We start from the raw sequence: 24287 nt of genomic DNA on the forward strand, positions 1-24287 counted from the left end.
TGCAACTTTAAAACAAGTGTGTGTGTCCCCCAGCCCCCCCCCCCCCCCCCCCCCCTCCCCTGGAGAAGAGAGTCTGTCCCAGAAAGAGTGTTCCTCTGATCAGCCCAAACTGTTGTGGAGAGCTGGGCCTCAAAGACACATAAAAACAGCTTAGAAAAAAACACCTTTTGAAAGAGTATGATAACAAAGACTACAACAAAGATGCAATGTGTTCATCGTACTTGTACTGCTTCACTGGGTTCGCTGTAAGGGCCCAATTCCGAACTGAGTTAAGCGGGTAATTGGATTGTAATTCCCTTTTTATGCACTTTTTTCCTCTAGGTGTATTCTACACTTGAATTTTTAAGGATGAGAATAGCATGCTATTCGTTTTAGGTGGAGATCAAATAAATGAAGGTGTGGCGGAGGTGTGTCTACAGAAACGTCGTATTCTGACCTTGACTTACTTCCCTAATTATTCCACCACCTTTATACGTGAGGGAACAATGTATAAGACCTAGCGAACCTACCGATTCCAAGTGGAAAAAAACATCTACTTAATTTTTTCTGATAGAAATAACACCATTCTTCATGCACTGTACTTTACAACTTCATAAGAGCTATTGATAAGAGCTAGGTAAATGAGTAATCCATTTGGAAGAGGGAATTATAAATATAAATTACACTTGTTTTACATACAGTTGAAGTTTTTCAACCACTCCACAAATGTATTGTGAACAAACTATAGTTTTGTCAGTTAGGACATCTAGTAATTTTTCACTTATAATTCACTGTATCACAATTCCAGTGACTGTGCCTTTAAACAGCTTGGAAAATTCCCGAAAATTATGTCATGGCTTTAGAAGCTTCTGATAGGCTAACTGACATCATTTGAGTCAATTGGAGGTGTACCTGTGGATGTATTTCAAGGCCTACCTTCAAACTCAGTGCCTCTTTGCTTGACATCAAGGGAACATCAAAAAGAAATCAGCCAATACCTCAGAAAAAGAATTGTGGACCTCCACAAGTCAGGTTCATCCTTGGGAGAAATTTCCAAACGCCTGAAGGTTCCACGTTCATCTGTACCAACAATAGTACCAAGTATAAACACCATGGGACCACGCAGCTGTCATACCGCTCAGGAAGGAGAAATGAAAGTACTTTGGTGCGAAAATTGCAAATCAATCCCAGAACAACAGCAAAGGACTTGTGAAGATGCTGGAGGAAACAGCTACAAAAGTATCTATATCCACAGTAAAATTAGTCCTATATCGACATAACCTGAAAGGCTGCTCAGCAAGGAGAAGCCACTGCTCCAAAATCGCCATAAAAAAAGCCAGCCTATGGTTTGCAACTGCACATGGGGACAAATATGGTATTTTTTTGAGAAATGTCCTCTGGTCTGATGAAACAAAAATAGAACTCTTTAGCCAGAATGACCATCGTTATGTTTGGAGGGAAAAGGGGGAGGCTTGAGAGCCGAAGAACACCATCCCAACCATGAAGCACGGGGGTGGCAGCGTCATGTTCTGGGGGTGCTTTGCTGCTGGAGGGACTGTGGGCAGAGCTGAAAAAGCGTGTGCGAGCAAATAGGCCTACAAACCTGACTCAGTTACACCAGCTCTGTCAGGAGGAATGGGCCAAAATTCACCAAATTTATTGTGGGAAGCTTGTGGAAGGTATCCCAAAACGTTTGACCCAAGTTAAACAATTTAAAGGCAATGCTACCAAATGCTAATTGAGTATATGTAAACTTATGTCCCACTGGGAATGTGATGAAAGAAATAAAAGCTGAAATAAATCATTCCCTCTACTATTATTCTGACATTGCACATTCATAAAATAAAGTGGTGATCCTAACTGACTTAATTCAGGGAATCTTTACGAGGATTAAATGTCAGGAATTGTGAAAAACTGAGTTTAAATGTAGTTGGCTAAGGTATATGTAAACTTTCGACTTCAACTGTATATTGCTGGAGACAAATGTGAAACCAATCATATGGCAGCCAACTTAAGCATATCAGCATATCAACTTTCCCACATCAAAGTTTATCAAATGCTGTGCCATTATGCCAAATATGAATTGTACAGCCCTTTAACTTGCAGGGATGGGCACTCTCGAATATCTTACTTATAGGCTACTTTCTCTGTTTCATATTTCTATCATGTTAAATATTATCCACTATCAGTATTGGCCGTCAGTAGGCCTAATGACCTCACATACAGTGCCTTAGGAAAATATTAATTTTTCCAAAACATTTTACGTTACAGCCTTATTTTGAAATGGATAAAAATAAAAAAACTCAGCAATCTACAAACAATACCCCATAACAACAAAGCAAAAAACAGGTTTATAGAAATGTTTGCAAAAAACATTTTTCAATCATATTTTTTGGTTTACATAAGTATTCAGACTCGAAATTGAGCTCAGGTGCATCCTGTTTCCATTAATCATCCTTGAGATGTTTCTACAACTTGTTTGGAGTCCACCTGTGGTCAATTCAATTGATTGGACATGATTTGGAAAGGCACACACTATATATAAGGTCCCATTCATTGCAAAAACCAAGCCATGAGGTGACCAAGAACCCAATGGTCACTCTGACAGGGTTCTGGAGTTCCTCTGTGGAAATGGGAGAACCTTCAAGAAGGACAACCATCGCTGTAGCAATCCACCAATCAGGCCTTTATGGTAGATTGACCAGACGGAAGCCACTCCTCAGTAAGACAGCCCACACAAAATTCTCTGGTCTGATGAAACCAAGATAGAACTCTTTGGCCTGAATGTCAAGCATCACGTCTGGAGGAAACCTGGCACCATCCCTACGGTGAAGCATGGTGGTGGCAGCATCATGCTGTGGGGATGTTTTCAGGGACTGGGAGACTAGTCTGGGTGTCAGGATCAAGGGAAAGATGAACGGGGCAAAGTACAGTGAGATCATTGATCAAAACCTGCTCCAGAGCACTCAGGACCTCAGACTGGGTCAAAGGTTCACCTTCCAACAGGACATTAAGCACACGGCCAAGACAACGCAGGAGTAGCTTGTAGCATCATACCTAAGAATACTCACAACTGTAATCAGTGCCAAAGGTGCTTCAACAAAGTACGAAGTAAAGTAATGGCCATGTTGAAAGGAAACACTTTGAAGTTTGAGGAAATGTGAAATGAATGTAGGACAATATAACACAGTAGATCTGGTAAAAGATCATTTAAAAAAAACATCATTTTTTTGTATTTCTTTTGTACCATCATCTTTGAAATGCAAGAGAAAGGCCATAATGTATTATTCCAGGAAGCCCAGGATCCTATAGAGGTTAAGACAAACGGAATTTCCTAAATTGGAATCGGAATAGTTTTTGATGGCAAAAACACAGGCCTGGTATTTGATACTGCAATGAAGACTTGTTTTCATTAGGGAAAATCTCTTATGATAGAAAACCAATTCCACTGAGTGATTACACTTTTCTTATTCATACTAATACTCATCCATTCACAAGTCACATCCAGTTACATTTTTATTTATTAGGATCCCCATCAGCCAACGCCAATGGTGACAGCTAGTTTTACAGGGGTCCGACACGTAACAAGAAATACATTCAAAATAAAATACTTTACAATTTACATACATGTAAAAACATTAACAGATAGTGTGTTAGTTACACATACATGGCAGTGCGTACACACAAAAAGTACACACAAAAAGTAGGTCACATGGCAGAGAGGCGTTGTGCCGTGAGGTGTTGCTTTATTTGTTTTTTGAAACAAGGTTTTCTGTTCACTTTCACTATATAAGATGGAAGGAGTTCCATGCACTCATGGCTCTGTATAATACTGTACGTTTCCTTGAATTTGTTCTGGACCTGGAGACTGTGAAAATACCCCTGGTGGCATGTCTGGTGGGGTAAGTGTGTATGTCAGTGCTGTGTGTAAGTTGACTATGCAAACAATTTGGAATTTCCAACACATTAATGTTTCTCATAAAAACATGTGTCGGAAGAGAGACTGGATAGTATTAATATTAGCCCTCTATTTACAATGAAGAGCAAGACATGCTGCTCTGTTCTGGGCCAGCTGCAGGTTAAGATAAAAATAGAGCCTGCAGGACTTTCTTTGTGGAATGTGGTATAGGTGTTTTTCATTTCTTTAGCGTGTCAATTCTTTTTTTTTTTTTTTTTGTCTGTTTTCAGCGTAATCTTCTGCAATTTATCCCAAACTATACAAAGAAATTAGAGTTTGGATTAGCATTTTTATCCACACCATCTTACAAGCGAATGTCGCGGTTAGGCCCCTGTGGCTGGGACCTCTCCAACCTGACCCAAGCTTGGATCCTACTGGCTAGAAGGCTAGCAGTGTTTTTATTTATGGCTGGGCCCAAATGCGATAGGTGCAAGATTTGTGGATGTCCATCATTCATTTCGTATGATATGTTACAAATTACAATTCATATGAAATGTTTTGAATTACAATGCACATTAGATTTTATAAATTGCAATTCATACAATAAGTTACAAATTTGCAATACGCATTATATGTTATGAATTCCAATTTGTAATGTTAGCAAGGTGGCTATCTGGCTAATGCTAATGTTAGCTAGGTGGCTAACGTTAGCTAGGCTAGGGTTTAGGGGTTACGGTTAGATTTAGCTAACATGCTAAGTAGTTGTAAAGTAGTAAGTAGTTGCAAAGTTGCTAATTAGCTAACATTGTCCATGATTAGATTTGAACACACAACCTTTGGGTTACTAGACATTTACATTTTCCTTGCGTAACTTTCTGTCTTTATGTAACTATACCATATGATATATTTTACGAATTGCAATTTGTTGTGGCTAACGTTAACTAGATGGCTAACTTTAGCTAGGCTAGGGGATAGGGTTAGGGGTTAATGTTAGGGTTAAGGTTAGGGTTAGCTGACATGTTAAGTAGTTGTAAAGTAGCTAAAAAGTAGTAGTTGCTAAAATGCTAACGTTGTCTGTGATGAGACTCAAACATGTAAGGGGAGGGAGACTGGTTAAAAAAAATAGATTTTTAAGCCCGGAGACAATTGAGACATGGATTGTGTATGTGTGCCATTCAGAGGCTGAATGTGCAAGACAAAATATGTAAATGCCTTTGAACAAGGTATGTGATTATTATCATTTGACCTTGCTGGTCATCTATGAACGTTTGAACATCTTGGCCATGTACTGTTATAATCTCCACCCGGCACAGCCAGAAAAGGACTGGCCACCCCTCAGAGCCAGGTTCCTCTCTAGGTTTCTTCCTAGGTTCCTGCCTTTCTAGGGAGTTTTCCCTAGCCACCGTGCTTCTACATCTGCATTGCTTGCTGTTTGGGGTTTTAGGCTGGGTTTCTGTATAGCACTATGTTGCTGATGTAAAAAGGGCTTTATAAATACATTTGATTGATTGATTGAAACCTTTGGGTTGCTAGAAGTTTTTGTTATACACCTACCCATCCACCCCGACCAGCCTCCTTCCTTTCATTTTTGCCTTACTTAACCTTCCGTCTTAAATAACCATACGAAACATAACATATCATACTAATTTGAGTGTCGCAGATTTTTGCATATTATGTTACGTCTAGTCTATGAGCCCAGGCTGCACAATCTAGCAGCCTCGGGAAGAGATTCTCTGGTGGTTAGCTCAGCTGCAGCAGAAGCAGGACCTGCTATCAAACTTCACCAACCTATCTGCATCCCAGGCGAATCACATCTCGTTCTCGATGAGTCGGGCGGCATTGATCTGTTCCTCCACTGGACAGATGATAAGCTTAACATCGCTGCCTTTGGGAGACTGGTCACTAGCCGTCTGGCAGTCTGGCAGGCCTCCATCTATCCCGGAAGATCCGATCCAGCTATCAAACAATGGCTGTCTGTTACAACTCTGCAGAGAAACCTCACTGCCTGGTGTCCTTGGCTGAGCATGAGGAGCTGAACAGACAAACGCATTACACCTGGCTCATATCGATAGATAGATAGATAGATAGATAGATAGATAGATAGATAGATAGATAGATAGATAGATAGATAGATAGATAGATAGATAGATAGATAGATAGATAGATATTTGCTGCTGGTAGCAATTTAACAGGATGGAGGTAATGGAACAAAAGATGGTTTCTGCTGCCATTAGCCAGCAGCCTACACAGCTTGTCCTATCCACATGTACATAGGCCTACTGTAGCTCTCTCTCTCCCAGCTGCATGTTGTTGAGTTTCCCAGGTCTACAGAGCTAAACAGTGTATCGATCAGCCTCAGACCTGCACAACGCACCGGTAATCTGCTGGAAACAACACTGATCTGTCAATGTCTGCGTCCCAAATGGCATCTTGTTCCCTTTATTGTGCAGTACTTTTGACTAGAGCCCTATGGGCCCTGGTCAATAGTAGTACATTATATATAGGAAATAGGGTGCCATTTGGGCCTCAGCCTCCGTTCTGGAGGGAACCATAATGAAAAGAGAGCAGAATGTTAACCTGATGTTGCTTCCTGTTTACAGACTGTAGACTCTTTGTAGCGCATTGGTTCTCGCTCTGCGTATAAGATGCAGGTGGAAAAAGAGAAAGAAAATGTCTGGGTGGATTCTCCAGAGAATTGGCTGTTTCTCTAACTCAGCTGAAATCCTCAGGCCTCCAGAGACAATGTCAGTATATCCCTGCTTGGCTAAGAGACTACCAGCAACATAGTTTTGCCTTGAGGAAATCATGCATTTAGCTTGCTCAATGGTAGAGCTCAAAGAGACAAGCTTTCCAATGCTGTGTGGTTCATCAAGGCAGTCCTGCAGAACTCCCAATGTTTAAACATAGCCCATGCTGTAATGTTGTCCTTACCTCTATGTGAACTGTGGAAACAGCAAGGCAGTGTACTGATTTTTATTTGAGATAAAGTGGTAATGTTGGTATCTCTATACGGTACAATCAGGTATTACAGATTTTATTTTTTTATTTTTTAAAATTAATTCCACATTTTCAAGTCAAAATAATATAATTTTTCAAATAAGAGGAATATTAAGAATGTTTAAGTCAGATAATTAGCATACACCAGCAGACAGAACCAATGTAATAACGTGGCAGGCTTGTGACTTCTAGACCTTTTCTCCTGTGATTTCCTTCTGTGGGAGCCAAGACTCCAAGGAGAGATCCCAAAGCAATTAATCAACTTAATCAACTCATCAGTATCTTTCTAGAAACCTTTGACTATCTTTCTTTCCCATCGTGACAGAATGTTGCTCTTTGCTCTCATGGCTTGGTTAATTACTAAAGCTATTATTTCATGTCACACAGTTGCAGTACGTGACAATTGTTCTCTAATTGAGCTTCTTTGCACTGTACCACAATGCTCTGAAAAGGAGAACCATCCCACTAGGCACAAACTGGTTGAATCAACTTTTTTTAACATAATTTGTCAATGTAGTGTGACGTGGAATCTACGTGGAAAATACATTGGATTTGAAAATAGTCTGCATATAAACTATTGTTTTGAGGATGAAATTTCAACCACAGGATGATGTCATCATGGTAATCAAATTTCAACATAGACAACGTTGTATAAAATAGAGTTGAATTTGTTCATTTAAAACAATGTCAGATCTTCAATGTTATATCAACTATCAGAAAAAGTAACAATAGCCTGGGCAGCACCTCCTACTGGAGAATTGATTCATGTACAGATACACTTTGGTCTCCCATTCAGGGTTTTAATCAAGCCCCGTGTAATTAACAGCTATTGTTTCAATTCAATCCAGAATTACACTAAAAATAGACAATACAATAGTCCAAGCTCTGGTTGATTTCAAATGTAATAATAATTAGTGATATTGAATTGTGTTTGGTTGTCCACACAACCAAATATCAAAATTTAAAAGAGACTTGTACACTGAGTGTACAAAACACTTGGAAAATCTTCCTAATATTGATTGCTCCCCCTTTTGCCTTCAGAATAGCCTCAATTCGTGGACATGGACTCTACAAGGTGTAGAGGTGTAAAGCATTCCACAGGGATGCTGGCCCATGTTGACTCCAATGCTTCCCACAGTTGTGTCAAGTTGGCTGGATGTCCTTTGGGTGGTGGACCAAAGGACATCCACACGGGAAACTGTTGATTGTGAAAAAAACAGCAGCTTTGCAGTTCTTGACACACTCAAACTGGTGCGCCTGGCACCTCCTACCATACCACTTTCAAATACACTTGCCCACCAATACAGAGAGAAAACATGAGAAGAGAAAGAGATGTATCGCATCACTTTATATGACAAAATAAATACAAATACATGTTACCGAAATACAAACAACGTTTCGGTAACACTTCATCTTAAGGGGTCCTACATGTGTAATTACACTATAACAAGTCACTTGGAAATTGCAGTCTGTAGCAAAAATGATTGTTTCCATGCTTGTTACAAGTAGGCAAGTTTCCACAAAATTCACAAAATGTAGTGTTTTGTTTCTTCTCAGCTGCATCCAATTCAGTAATAACTACCACAAGGTTGTAATCTCTTGTAGACAGATGTGCTGGAGGTCCCAGATTACAATGGTTGGATGCTTAATAGGCTCTAATTAGCTACCCTCAATTACCTCCATTCAATGTTGTTGCTAGCACTTGTCCCCTAAAAAGTGTACCATCTGGGTTAACTTGGTTGAGTTTACAAAAACAGATCAGGTCAACAGATATAGGTCAACCTCACTGACTGGGGTCAATCATACAGATGACATCCCAGTTTATAATATAATATATGATATATAAACAAAATACTTGCCCACTTACCCATTATGACAACCTGAACCTCTTTGCCATCCAAGTGAGAGGATAAACCCACTGAAAAAGTGTGTGCGAGCAAGGAGGCCTACAAACCTGACTCAGTTACACCAGCTCTGTCAGGAGGAATGGGCCAAAATTGACCCAACCTATTGTGGGAAGCTTGTGGAAGGCTACCCGAAACGTTTGACCCAAGTAAAACATTTTAAAGGCAATGCTACCAAATACTAATTGAGTGCATGTAAACTTCTGACCCACTGGGAATGTGATGGAATAAATAAAAGCTGAAATAAATCACTCTCTACTATTATTCTGACATTTCACATTCTTAAAATAAAGTGGTGATCCTAACTGACTGGGAATTTTTACTATGCTTAAATGTCAGAAATTGTGGAAAAACTGAGTTTAAATGTATTTGGCTAAGGTGTATGTAAACTTCCGACTTCAACCTTAAGTGGTGACTCAAACCTGTAGCCTAAAGTATGGTTAATAGCCTAGATAGCTAATTGAGATGGACTTTTTTTCCACTTTAAGCAATGGAAATTGACAACTGTCTCTGTCTGCATCTGTTTCTTTCTTGTAAGCATTTCCCATCCTGGTGTCGGTGACCTTGTGAGAATCTCTGGTAGAAAAGAAGAATGTATGAAAATGTAGCATAGACACTGTAAATTACCCTAGCTAGCTAGCTAGCTAACGTTAACATGCTGGGTGTGTCTCACGTAATACCCTTGAGTACGGATACCCTGAGAAGGTTAAGAGAACATACAACCATTGAGCCCAGCTAATGTTAGCTAGCTATTTAGCTAGTGAATAGCTAGCTAGATACCTATGCTAAATCATCCAGCAGAATTAATGTATCCAAAAATGCAAATAAATTGCATGGAAAACATACTTATGCTCTCCAGTGTTGATGTTTTTGACCTACAACACTGTTTTTTCGTAGCAATCTTTCATGTTTGGACTTGCACACTGACCTTCCTCATGTGAAAGCGTTCTTTGCACGCTTTCACATTATATCGATGTCAACATCTGGGCACGTTTGCGGTCACCATTATTTCTAGGTTTTTGCGCAGATGGGCAGAGCTTGACATGAGGCCTTAATTTCCTGCGATAAATAAATAATTGCACCAATGCAGCCCAGCCAAACGTGAGAATGTTCCTCAACGGTGAAACACTTGCAAGGTTACATGATGGAATAAGAGTTTGTCTTATGACCATTTTAAGTGCATTTATAAACCATTATTCAACCAAGCTTAATAATAGGCTTACAACTTGGCAATCACAAATGACTATCATAATTTTAAACGTAGTTGTTTATTAATGTGTTTACAAATGTTTAATTGATGATTAAAATAAGTGAAATGGTTTAACATTTTAAAGTATTTTTTGATGTAAACTGTTTGTGAACCCGTTTTTGTTACTGGTCCTGGGCATCATACTCCAGAGCTATTTATTGCAGAAGTGATCGGTTTTCAATTGGCTAACACTTATCACGTGGTTTGTGCAGGCCGAAATATGGCGTGTTGGGATGTTATCGGAAACTTTAACATTTGTAACAAGCATGGTAACTAGCGTTCGTTGTTAACACCACTGTAATTACAGACTGCAATTACCCCCAGTTATTACAGTGTAACTATGAATTATTACAATTAATTACAATGATTGTTAGTGTAATTGCATATGTAATTAAAGTGTAATAACATATGTAATTACACTGTAATAAGGATGTTACCAACATTTTTCGCTTGAAAAAACACTTCAGACAAGGTCAAACTGCACTTTGCGATTATTGCTTGAGAGGAAATGGAATGTTCTTTTCCTTCCATTCTGTCCTCCAACAGAGGAAACAGCTAGGGACAGGATGCAGGCTTCCTGTCATATCAGTAGGATGACTGATTATTAATTGTCACGTAAATCCAACCTGACTCCCCATCAGTGTGTCACACAGACCATGGCAGTGACATGCGTTACAGAAATGTCCATTGGTGAGGAAAGTCATAGTCACATGGACTGGGACAGCTGAGCATTGTCAGCCCGCATTTACTGTCTCCAATCAGAGTCCCTATGACTGTGTATTCACCCACCGTCTGCCCCCTTGCCCTGCCATCTACGATAAGTGTCGCCATGGAGCGGTGAGGGTGACAATTGCCCAAGGCCAGTGACATGTGACCGCAGCCTCTCTCCAAGTCTCACTGGGATCTGACATCCTACTACATGACAAGAACTCGGGCCTGACACCTATGTTGGTTACTGACTTACACTAATGGTTGAGGCTATTGCAAGCAGTGACACACATGTTGTGCTATTGAATGGAATGTTCTCACACATGCTAAGTAATGTTTACACTTGCTAGCTAATGTGCTAGCGTAGCAACAGCTCATTTGAAACACCACCTGTTACAGGAATATCAGTGTCACATGTTTATTATTTTTCTGTACCTATAGCAAAACTGCTTAAACTCCCTCAGTATTTCGTTTAAAAAAAAAAAGTTAAGCTGCCTGAGCCTAAAGCAAGATAAGTGCTCTCACTTTGTCACAGTGTGATACTGCATTCACTAGCTCCCATAGAAGTATATTATTGTATCTGTGTACAGATCTATGGGCTGGCCATGCACAGCATGTATTACACCTGAATGCAACAGACCTTAAAAACGAGTAACATTAAAGCATGAATGCCTTTTATTTACTGCCTCCTCTTTTATGTTGATCGGAGATCGATGTCTGGTGATTATGGTAGTGCGTTCTTATTAGGCTTTTACCACAGTCTGTTACAGTGGACCACAGATTTGAACCAGTATTCCCAGTACTATAACACACTATAACGTCCTCATCAATACCATTCATTGTCAGTTAAAAGCCAAGACAGAACAACAGTACTTCAAGTCTCATGGTGACATTACTGCACAACGCTTACTTAGCCATTTCCCTGCACATACAGTACTTCGCCTTCACCATCCTCCTTTCTAGGCCTAGATTCAATCAGATCAGGTGTTAACCGGTGATAGCAGACACCCGCATTGCTGATGTTTTGGCTGTGTCGGAGGTGGAATTGCGTTGGAGCTGTCAAGCGATCTTTGTCACGAAGCCAGACCCGTCCCACTCGCGTTAGAAGTTCTGAACCAGAAAGTGTAGGCTATATAGAAATAATGACGTTCAAATTAAATTCATTAAATTAAATAATGAGAATTTCAATCATCCTAAACAAGGTGTAGATTACATCTCACATTTCAGTGTTTGAACGTGTTAACAAGGCTGCATGGGATTTCTCTTATTGTGTCTTTGTGCAGCCAAAAGCTTTAGGTATGATACTGTGAGTCGATTGTGGATTTGACAGCTCTAATGCAGTTCCACCTCCGACACATCAAATCATCAGCTATGAAGATGTCGGCTAAAGCGGATCTGACTGAATCGGGCCCCTAGCTTTATGAATAATATGCAGAATGAAATTCAATTCAAAAGTTGCAAATCATGTCCAAACCCAAACACTGTCTAGCGCAAGGTGATACCTACACTCTGAGAAGAACCAAGGCCTAACATTGACGCTTTGGAAGACATTTCAAACACACCCCATTTAATGAGCTGCAGAAGACATGGTGTGTGCGTGTGTGTGTGCGTGCGTGCGTGCGTGTGCCAATAACATCTCTAGGTCAGGTCAGTCAGTGGCACCCATAAAAAAAGATTTATGCTGCAGGCAATTAATCCCTCTTACCTCCTCCTTAAGGCTTTAAAACAAGAAAAGCTATTTACCCCTGTCAAAGGCTTTAGCATTGTTTAATAAGAAAATGCCTCTGGCTGGCTGTTTTTAAAAGATTTAGGCTCTATTCAATCCGTTATCGTGGAAATACAGCATTACATCGTGATTGAAATTTAAAGGCAATGTCATGTGTTGGTGAAGACTGCATTCACAGTAAATGCTGCATGTCGGCTCAATCGTAAGTTACCTTTACATTTCCATCACAGAATCAGCAATGCGTCTGCTTTACAGATTAAAGAATATCCAGATTGCATGTTGGCCTTTAATGTATCAGACTTGATCTAGCCAAATTAAGTTGGAGATTAGTTTCAGAGAATGTGTCGCTCCTCACTAAAGGCTTGGAGGTCAGTATTAAGTGAAGGTTGTCTATCTTTTTGTTGTTGCTTTGGGGAGAGTTCTGTGGTTTTATTTGGCATAGGGGAGGGTAGAGTTTTTTTCTCCAGGGTTTACTTTAGCCTTTTTGCAGGTTTTACTTTTCCATTACTTCCATCCTAGCCAAATTTCCTCTTCTGCTTGCATGCACCTTCCCTATATCGAGGTGTTTTGGTACTTCCCCTATGCACTAAGTTTTTCCACACACTAACTATACCACACAGGTCAATATAGTCTACCAGTCTATCCTGCTCTCTATCCATCATTCATAGTGACAATAGTGGTAGGTGGATCGTTTGTCCAGTAGCGATCATACCACACATAAAATCATTCAAAGCTGCACCAATTTTCATTATAAGTGGAGAGGACATGGTGCATCATTGTGCATGAAAGAACAGTGAAGACATGAGACAGGCAGCTCAAAAAGTTGCCCTATTGAACTTGTTTAGGGACACTACAATGATCCTACCTAGACTAGCCTCCAACACCCCATTGCAATGAATAATTGCATTGTTTTCTACGTTCTACTCTAGGCCGTAAACTTCAGCGAAAATGTCATTTGAATCACAGCGCAAACGTGATTTGAATGTTTCATTCCATTCTACTCTTAACAATTTATTCGTTATAGAAAGTAGCATGCCAGTCTGACTGTATTTTAAATTCTGATGCTGAGATGCGCTGTCTGTTGTCGCTCACCAAGTCATCCTATAATAATGTGGCCACATATGCTTCCAGCAAGCCCAGTTATTCAGGATGATGAGCTCTGCCTTCTCTCCAATCCGAGTGGCTATTCCTCGCGCACCTAGAATTCATAACGCTTCAATATCCTATAGCCTAAACTTTTGTCATTTCACTTTTACAATGTATTATCTTTTATTTGTGGCATTAACACAACTAGTCATAAAGTTTTCATCTGATTATAGGCTACTTCAAACGTATCCTGTAGGCCACCTGCGCACATTCGTCCAAAATATAATTCCAGCAGCCAAACTGTGCAGATTGTAGCGTTGAAAACGCAAACCGTGTTGAAGCGCCCAAAGTCTGTATGCTTTGTTGATTGGTTATGGTGCATTGGCACAGAAACCTGTTGGTGGAACATTTGTTGCATATATTTTAGATAATTATAAATATTGCATAAACATGTTGAAAATCAGATTTTCACCTAGTTGATCATTGTCTACAGATGGCTCTGATCGTAGAGTAGGTCTAACGAAACTGTCAGGGAGAGTTAGCTCATCCGTGGTGCTCGGCGAACCCTCAACTTTCTGTCGCGTAGTCCTGCGTGGCATCGACTGTGCCCCAAAAGCATGCTGAAGTGGCAAATTCAATATCCACGCTTATAAACACAGGGTCGCTACAGTTCGTTATTTGTGGTCATTTTTTGTTAAGTATATGAGGGTGTGCACATTTATTTATTTTTTTGTACCTTACAAGGAGAAGGTCTCGTGAAAATATTTCTAACTTGAGAAGGACGCCTTGAGATGGTCCAGCCCCCTAAAAAAGACCTAAAATGTAATTTCAGATTCCATTTTAGGAAACAAGCCTATCCTCAACTATTGTAAGATGAAGACATTGTGTCCAAGGTTAAACGTATCCTTCACACTACAAGCAAATACCAATGGTACAAAACTGTACTGTTTATTAAGTGGATGAATTTGCCAACTGTTCAGTGCATTATCTGAACCTATTTTTTTCTAGACCGCTGAATATTTGCCATCACATACTTTATTTTACCTTTATTTAACCAGGCAAGTCAGTTAAGAACAAATTCATATTTTCAATGACGGCCTAGGAACAGTGTACCTTGTCAGCTCGGGGGTTTGAACTTGCAACCTTTCGGTTACTATAACTTAATAGAGTAAGTTTTACATTAACTATAGATTGTGACATGACATGACATGAGAAAGACACCCTTTCGCAGTCAAACGTTCAGTCCATTCACCAATATGTGACTGGAAACTATTGTTTTTTTTATGGTTCAGGAAATTGAGTTCCATAAGGATTTATGGATTTCTTTAGCAAATAATGGCAATTGGCTGTGACATAGCATTTCTCCTCAGTTATCCTCAGTAACTTATACTGTTCCCTAAATTACAAAGCTTTTCTTATCTCCGTTTCACAAGCAGCATAATGGACTGAAAAATGTAAATGTCAAATTGCATGTGCCTGAACATTCTGTATCATATTTTTCCATGAAATCTAGTGAGAGCATTCGAAGTGAGAGATTAGTACCTAGTAACATCATGCTAATCATACCGATTTACAAGTAAATGTACATTTATATTTTTGTTAATAAACCACTCAGCAGACTAGCAGCGATGTAGTAGGTTATTGACCTTACATTGCAGATTCTCCTGTGCCTATATTACAGAGCTCACTTAGAGATATAGGTCCTGCCCAATCAATGAAATCTTTTCTTATTTCTAAACTTTTAAATGTAGTTTAACGATGTGATTGTTCTCATCATCCAGACCTTTCCTATTCTTAGTGATTATAAAAAGCTTCATTCTCCTTGTAGTTCAGGGCTGCCAGGGAGCCGCAGTCAGTCTCTCCACCTTGGCTTTGTTAGAGCCACTGGGGCTCATTTAAAGAGAAAGTGACCGAGACAGAGATAGAGGTAGAGAGAGAGAGAGAGAAAGAGAGGGAGAGACAGGAGGAGAGGTAAAGAGAGAGGCAAAGAGAGAAGTGGCGAGAGAAAGATAGAAAAATACAAAAGAGAGAGAGACAGAAGTAGAATAAAAGTGAGACAGGAGAAGTAGAGCGAGAGGCAATGGAGGGATTCATCTTTACCTGTGGAGGAGATTCAGGGTCTGGATTGTGTGTGATTAATGAGTGGGCTGCTGATTGCTCATCTTCTCTTTCCCTCCATGAATTACCAGCACACTCGCAAATTGACACATTCAGATCCCTCAAATTGAAGAGAGAGAGAGAAAGAGAGAAAGGAATTAAAGAGATGAGAATAAAAGAGAGAGAGAACTAAAGAAAGAGAGAAAGATAAAATGAGAGAGAGAGAACTAAAGAAAGAGAGAGAGAGAGAATGAAAGAGAGAGGGGAATAAGAGATGAGAATGAAAGAGAGAGAACTCAAGAACGAGAGAGAGAAAGAGAATGAAAGAAAAAGAGAGAATGAATGAAAGAGAGGGAGAGCACTAAAGAAAAACCGAGAGAGACAGAAGTGAATGTTTTATTCCAATGGTAATAACTTCAGGTTGTTGTGCTGGAAACATTTTTATTCACATACCATACCAGAACATGTGGAGACCTCTTTCTACTGGGTCCCATTGGGTTTCAAGCAGGCCCCCAATGTCCGGTCTGGAGCGTGTAGTCACAAGCTTTGCTGGTCAGCTACCATGTAGCAACCTAGCAGTGCCCTAGAGAGCCTATGTAAATTATTATTATGACATTTGTTCGTCACACAGGACCACGTGCTGACATAGACCAATCACAGGCCCGGCAGGCTACGAGGAGGTTCCATAGACATTAAGGTTGACTCTCTCAGGCAGGATGAAAACGACTACATCGACCACAATTATTTTCTAGTTACGAACACTTTCACCATGATCCTTAGCAATTTTTTGGGGGTGCCATTCAGCCCCATTCAGCAATATGGCACACTTCAAATTCTAATACTTCTGGCTTCACGAGTCAAGTTTTCCATAGGAACACGTGGATGACGTCGGCACTATCACTATCTACTGGTTTTAATGTCTATGGTTTTAAGATAAATTAATGTTCCATAGAACGTTTTAGAACTTGTTGGAGTTAACAATTTGTTAGACTGTTCCTGGGATGCTTCGGTGTGCAACACTCTCAGAATAAGAGGTAATGTTGCTGGACCCCAGGTCTGAGTAGCAGCTGCCATGGGAGCAGCTAATGGGGATTCTTAATAAATACAAATTCTACCTAACCCAACCGTTCCTGGAACCAAAAATGTATTAGCTGGTGTATTTATGTATTTTATCACTTTGCCTTGGTGTGAAATTACAAGACCTTATAAGTCCTTGCAAGTCCTTTTACTGGACGTGGCAAATATGGTCTGTTTTTAATTGATAATAGAACAACCATATGTATCAGTTCCCACCTGCACAGCCCAGGCTTATATGTACAGCAACACATCAGGGATTGTTTGTAGTCACCGAGGGATCTCAGGGGAGGCATATCTGCATAGAGCCTCTCCCCGCTTTGAAAAGACACATTAAAGTGTGTGTGTGCACGTGCTTGTGTGTGTGCATGCATGTTTGTACTTTAGGTCCAATGTGGCTGCTTTTCTTCAGATGTTATATTGCAGTAGTGGCACATTGCTATCAGTTAGGGATTGGACTGAGGGAACCATGCAGTCACAAGAATGTGGCCCAGCAAGAGGAAACAGAGCACCAATTAAGAGCTGTTTTAAACCTAATTGCTTTAAAGCCCATTGCTAAGCAGCTTTGGCAACATTGGAGAATATGTAGCAAGTATCAAGAATGGCAAAATAAACAAATTCCTTTTCAGATGTTGATATCCTGAATCTATTAATTAATCTATCTACCTAACCTGAAATGATCTATCCTGACTCTATATAACCTGAAATGATCTATCCTGACTCTATATAACCTGAAATGATCTAGCCTGACTCTGTATAACTTGAAATGATCTAGCTTGACACTGTATAACCTGAAATGATCTATCCTGACTCTATACAACTTGAACTGATCTAGCTTGACTCTGTATAACCTGAAATGATCTATCCTGACTCTCTATAAATATTGTGGGGCTCCCGAGTGGTGCAGCGGTCTAAGGGACAGCATCTCAGTGCTAGAGGCGTCACTACAGACCCTGGCCGTGATTGGGAGTCCCATAGGGTGGCGCACAAAAAGCCCAGCGTTGTCTGGGTTAGGGTTTGGCCGGGGTAGGCAGTCATTGTAAATAATAATTTGTTCCTAACTGACTTGCCTAGTTAAATAAAGGTTAAAAAAAAAGATATACACGTTCAATAGTTTGGGGTAACCTTAAAGAAAAGCACATATTTTGTGCATTAAAATGACATCAAATTGATCAGAAATACAGTGTAGACATTGTTCATGTTGTAAATGACTATTGTAACTGGAAACAGCTCATTATTAATGGAATATCTACATACTGTAGGCTTACAGAGGCCCATTATCAGCAACCATCACTCCTGAGTTCCAATGGCACATTGTGTTAGCTAATCCAAGTTTATCAATTTAAAAGGCTAATTGATCATTAGAAAACCCTTTTACAATTATGTTAGCACAGCTGAAAACTGTTATACTGATTAAAGAAGCAACACAACTGGCCTTCTTTAGACTAGTTGACTATCTGGAGCATCAGCATTTCTGGGGTCGATTACAGGCTCACCCCCATGCTTCACAGTAGGTATGATGTTCTTTGGATGCAACTCAGCATTCTTTGTCCTCCAAACACAACGAGTTGCGTTCTTACCAAAAAGTTATATTTTGGTTTCATCTGACCATATGACATTCTCCCAATCTTCTTCTGGATCATCCAAATGCTCTCTAGCAAACTTCAGACGGGCCTGGGCATGTACTGGCTTAAGCAAGGGGACACGTCTGGCGCTGCAGGATTTGAGTCCCTCGCAGCGTAGTGTGTTACTGATGGTAGGCTTTGTTACTTTGGTCCTCTCTGCAGGTCATTCACTAGGTCCCTCTGTGTGGTTCTGGGATTTTTGCTCACCGTTCTTGTGATTATCAGTGGTCTTGTATGTCTTCCATTTCCTAATAATTGCTCCCACAGTTGATTTCTTCAAACCAAGCTGCTTACCTATTGCAGATTCAGTCTTCCCAGCCTGGTGCAGGTCTACAATTTTGGTTCTGGTGTCCTTTGACAGCTCCTTGGTCTAGGCCCTAGTGGAGTTTGAACTGTAACTGTTTGAGGTTGTGGACAGGTGTCTTTTATACTGATAACAAGTTCAAACAGGTGCCATTAATACAGGTAACGAGTGGAGGACAGAGAAGCCTCTTAAAGAAGAAGTTACAGGTCTGTGAAGTTTGAAGTGTACCTATGCTGAAAATTACAGGCCTCTCTCATCTTTTTATGTGGGAGGACTTGCACAATTGGTGACTGATTAAATACTTTTTTGCCCCACTGTAAATTGTAATAAAACAGGCATGGAGCAGGTCTCGAACCCTCGACCTTCTAGCCCGAAGTCCAGCTCGCTATCTACTGTGCTGCAAAAGCATGCTCGAGCGGCAGAGTCGATATCCGCGCTTATAAACCCAGTGTCGTTACACTACTCCCTCCTTTCAAAGAGCACGTCCTCACAACTCAATGTCTTATAGGAACGCGCTCACCGGCCAAGCACACGCACTGTCGTGGATGCAGGGTCCGATCACTTCTGACACCAATGTAAGGAAACAGCAGGGAGCAGGTCTCGAACCCTCAACCTTCTAGCCCGAAGTCTAGCGCGCTATCAACTGTGCCGCAAAAGCATGCTCGAGCGTCAGAGTCAATATCCACGCTTATAAACCCAGGGTCGTTACAATATACACTGCTCAAAAAATTAAAGGGAACACTAAAATAACACATCCTAGATCTGAATGAATTAAATATTCTTATTAAATATTTTTTTCTTTACATAGTTGAATGTGCTGACAACAAAATCACACAAAAATGATCAATGGAAATCAAATTTATCAACCCATGGAGGTCTGGATTTGGAGTCACACTCATAATTAAAGTGGAAAACCAGATCCAACTTTGATGTAATGTCCTTAAAACAAGTCAAAATGAGGCTCAGTAGTGTGTGTGGCCTCCACGTGCCTGTATGACCTCCCTACAATGCCTGGGCATGCTCCTGATGAGGTGGCGGATGGTCTCCTGAGGGATCTCCTCCCAGACCTGGACTAAAGCATCCGCCAACTCCTGGACAGTCTGTGGTGCAACGTGGCGTTGGTGGATGGAGCGAGACATGATGTCCCAGATGTGCTCAATTGGATTCAGGTCTGGGGAACGGGCGGGCCAGTCCATAGCATCAATGCCTTCCTCTTGCAGGAACTGCTGACACACTCCAGCCACATGAGGTCTAGCATTGTCTTGCATTAGGAGGAACCCGGGCCAACCGCACCAGCATACGGTTTCACAGGGGGTCTGAGGATCTCTTCTCGGTACCTAATGGTAGTCAGGCTACCTCTGGAGAGCACATGGAGGGCTGTGCGGCCACCCAAAGAAATGCCACCCCACACTATGACTGACCCACCGCTAAACCGGTCATGCTGGAGGATGTTGCAGGTAGCAGAACGTTCTCCACGGCGTCTCTATCACGTCTGTCACATGTGTTCAGTGTCAACCGGCTTTCATCTGTGAAGAGCACAGGGCGCCATTGGCGAATTTGCCAATCTTGGTGTTCTCTGGCAAATGCCAAACGTCCTGCACGGTGTTGGGCTGTAAGCACAACCCCCACCTGTGGACGTCGGGCCCTCATACCACCCTCATGTAGTCTGTTTCTGACCGTTTGAGCAGACACATGCACATTTGTGGCCTGCTGGAGGTCATTTTGCAGGGCTCTGGCAGTGATCCTCCTGCTCCTCCTTGCACAAAGGCGGAGGTAGCGGTCCTGCTGCTGGGTTGTTGCCCTCCTACGGCCTCCTCCACGTCTCCTGATGTACTGGCCTGTCTCCTGGTAGCGCCTCCATGCTCTGGACACTACGCTGACAGACACAGCAAACTTTCTTGCCACAGCTCAATCGCATTGATGTGCCATTCTGGATGAGCTGCACTACCTGAGCCACTTGTGTGGGTTGTAGACTCCATCTCATGCTACCACTAGAGTGAAAGCACCGCCAGCATTCAAAAGTGACCAAAACATTAGCCAGGAAGCATAGGAACTGAGAAGTGGTCTGTGGTCCCCACCTGCAGAACCACTCCTTTATCGGAGGTGTCTTGCTAATTGCCTATAATTTCCACCTGTTGTCTATTCCATTTGCACAACAGCATGTGGCATTTATTGTCAATCAGTGTTGCTTCCTAAGTGGACAGTTTGATTTCACAGTAGTGTGATTGACTTGGAGTTACATTGTGTTGTTTAAGTGTTCCCTTTATTGTTTTGAGCAGTGTATATACAGTTGAAGTCGCAAGTTTACATACACTTAGTTTGGAGTCATTAAAACTCGTTTTTCAGCCACTCCACAAATTTCTTGTTAGCAAACTATAGTGTTGGCAAGTTGGTTAGAACATCTACTTTGTGCATGACACAAGTAATTTTCCAACAATTGTTTACAGACAGATTATTTCACTTATGATTCACTGTATCACAATTCCAGTGGGTCAGAAGTTTACATACACTAAATTGACTGTGCCTTTAAACATCTTGGAAAATTCCAGAAAATGATGTCATGGCTTTAGAAGCTTCTGATAGGCTAATTGACATAATTTGAGTCAATTGAAGGTGTACCTGTGGATGTATTTCAAGGCCTACCTTCAAACTCAGTGCCTCTTTGCTTGACATCATGGGAAAATCAAAAGAAATCAGCCAATACCTCAGATAAAATTGTAGACCTCCACAAGTCTGGTTCATCCTTTGGAGCAATTTCCAAATGCCTGAAGGTACCACGTTCATCTGTACAAACAATAGTACGCAAGTATAAAGACCACAGGACCACCCAGCCATCATACCGATCAGGAAGGAGATGCATTCTGTCTCCTAGAGATTAACATATTTTGGTGCGAAAAGTGCAAATCAATCCCAGAACAACAGCAAAGGACCCTGTGAAGATGCTGGAGGAAACAGGTCCAAAAGTATCTATATCCACAGTAAAACAAGTCCTATATCGACATAACTTGAAAGGCTGCTCAGCAAGGATGAAGCCACTGCTCCATAAACGCCATAAAAAGCCAGACAACAGTTTGCATCTGCACATGGGGACAAAGATCATACCTTCTGGAGAAATGTCCTATGGTCTGATGAAACAAGAATAGAACTGTTTGGCCATAATGACCATTGTTATGTTTGGAGGAATAGGGGGAGGCTTGCAAGCCAAAGAACACCATCCCAACCGTGAAGCACGGGGGTAGCAGCATCATGTTGTGGGGGTGCTTTGCTGCAGGAGGGACTGGTGCACTTCACAAAATAGATGGCACATGAGGAAGGAAGATTATGTGGATATATTGAAGCAACAGCTCAAGACATCAGTCAGTAAGTTATTAAAGCTTGGTCACAAATTGCCTTAGCCACAACACTGACAACTTCATCAGAATGCCATAGGCATCAGAGAGCTTGGGAGGTGGAGCTATGGAGACCAATCAAACATTTAGGCCGAATTCTTACCGAGTCTAATGCTCCTTCCTCGACTCTCATTCCTGTGTACCCCCACCTCGCAGACAGCCAAGCTCTCTTCTCCCTGTTTAGTTTCCAGGGATGTCTTATTAAAGCTCATGAGGCCTCAGGTAATATAGGAGAAAGGGGACAAGATTTCTGGGCTGCATTCAGAGGCCCACATTAGTTATTCCCAGGGAGAGCTCATTCCTACTTTGCATTTACATTTCTGCGTGTGTTTTTTGGAGCAGAGGCCAGAAACGAGCATCCTCCATGATGGCTATACCGCATATGGCAGGCGCTAGCAGTTACCACTGATGGATCAATAGTTTGTGAATTGCAGGAAAGTTACTCGTACACATGCAATTTTTGGATGGGTTAAAAGCCTAGGAATCATTAAGGAGATAATGTCATGTCAACCCTATCCAGCAGGGAGAACCGTGCAGGCATGGCCAGTGGATATGTAATTTGTCTGCCTTTGTCACACACGCTCTGCTCTTCAGAAGACGAGGCTTTTGCCTGTGTAGTCGGCTGGTAAAAAATTGGACGGAGAGAGGCTTCTCCTCATTGAACAACAATCTCCAAAGCTGGAGTCAAAATCTCCATTTGGCATCAGGATTTATTTCACATCGAATTGCTCAGAGCCAACAAAAGATGAAACCACCACCGTTCTAACATGGACATTTTTTGTGTGGGTGTTTTTGTATTGCTTTTGTGCCAGACAAAACAGTGTAGGCTGAATTTCTATACGGAGTGTGTTTGAAAAGTTGCCAGGTTGACTCTGCAATAACCTCCATCTTAGTGCACTCTGAATTTTACATTTGATTCAGCTCATATGTGTCAAAGTGTATACATTATGGAAGTTAGAAGGCCGAAATCTATTATTTATTTTACTATAAATTCAGTGTTTCACTAATCCTATAAGTAACCCTTGGTTATTTTACTATAAATTCAGTGTTTCACTAATCCTATAAGTAACCCTTGGTTATTTTACTATAAATTCAGTGTTTCACTAATCCTATAAGTAACCCTTGGTTATTTTACTATAAATTCAGTGTTTCACTAATCCTATAAGTAACCCTTGGTTATTTTACTATAAATTCAGTGTTTCACTAATCCTATAAGTAACCCTTGGTTATTTTACTATAAATTCAGTGTTTCACTAATCCTATAAGTAACCCTTGGTTATTTTACTATAAATTCAGTGTTTCACTAATCCTATAAGTAACCCTTGGTTATTTTACTATAAATTCAGTGTTTCACTAATCCTATAAGTAACCCTTGGTTATTTTACTATAAATTCAGTGTTTCACTAATCCTATAAGTAACCCTTGGTTATTTTACTATAAATTCAGTGTTTCACTAATCCTATAAGTAACCCTTGGTTACTTTACTATAAATTCAGTGTTTCGCCTCTTTTGGTATGTTTTGTAACTGAACGAAGGAACAGCAAGCAGTGTAGCAATCTAAGTAGTTCTTGACTTAATGATATCATTAGACGGCAACAGTAAATGTTTCCCTCTCAAGCAGTTTGTGTTCGGTGCTCCGCTAGCTCTCTGCTTTCAGAGCCTGATGAATTGGGTTTAGCCTTTATAAGAGGTGGATCAGAACATCGTGAATTGCTTCTGCGAGAAAAGCAGGGGAGATTTGTCACAAGCATGTACTAGCCTAGCAGAGCAGCTCTTCGCCAAGCTCCTTCGAAATGCAAGGTATTCTAGTCTGAACATGAACCAGGGCAAGTCGACTAGAGGAAGCAATATTGTGTGTCTCAAACCTGTCAAACCTATTTTATTTGTATCACCTGGATTTGCTCACCATTGGATTCCCCTACATATCCAGTAGTGTTTGTTACAGTCATGTACTGTAGCAATACCGACTGTAAGGAAAGTATAGACCAGCAGTAGAGGATGGCACATTGTAATTTCATATAGGTCACACGGGGGAAGAGAGCCAACTGTTTCCATCCAATCCATTTCAGAGTGGCAAGGGAACAGCTCAGGAGTTCATGCATGGTCGGCTCGGTTTAGATATCTAACAGGTGTCTGGGAATCTTTGTTTTATTGAATGACTTATACTCTTCCTAAAGACCCCAACCAATTTTGACCCAGGGTCATTCAGACATACACTGAGTGTACAAAACATTAGGAACACTTTCCTAAT

General features: G+C 40.9%; 1 protein-coding gene across 1 annotated transcript in view; it reads left to right on the forward strand.

Moving 5' to 3' along the window:
• LOC110537733 (follistatin-related protein 4) overlaps positions 1-24287 on the forward strand; it is a 225017-nt gene that overhangs the window by 172056 nt on the left and 28674 nt on the right. The window lies entirely within an intron of this gene.

Source organism: Oncorhynchus mykiss, chromosome 12 (assembly GCF_057628025.1).
Source record: "Oncorhynchus mykiss isolate SJ-2025 chromosome 12, ASM5762802v1, whole genome shotgun sequence".
Lineage (NCBI taxonomy): Eukaryota > Metazoa > Chordata > Actinopteri > Salmoniformes > Salmonidae > Oncorhynchus > Oncorhynchus mykiss.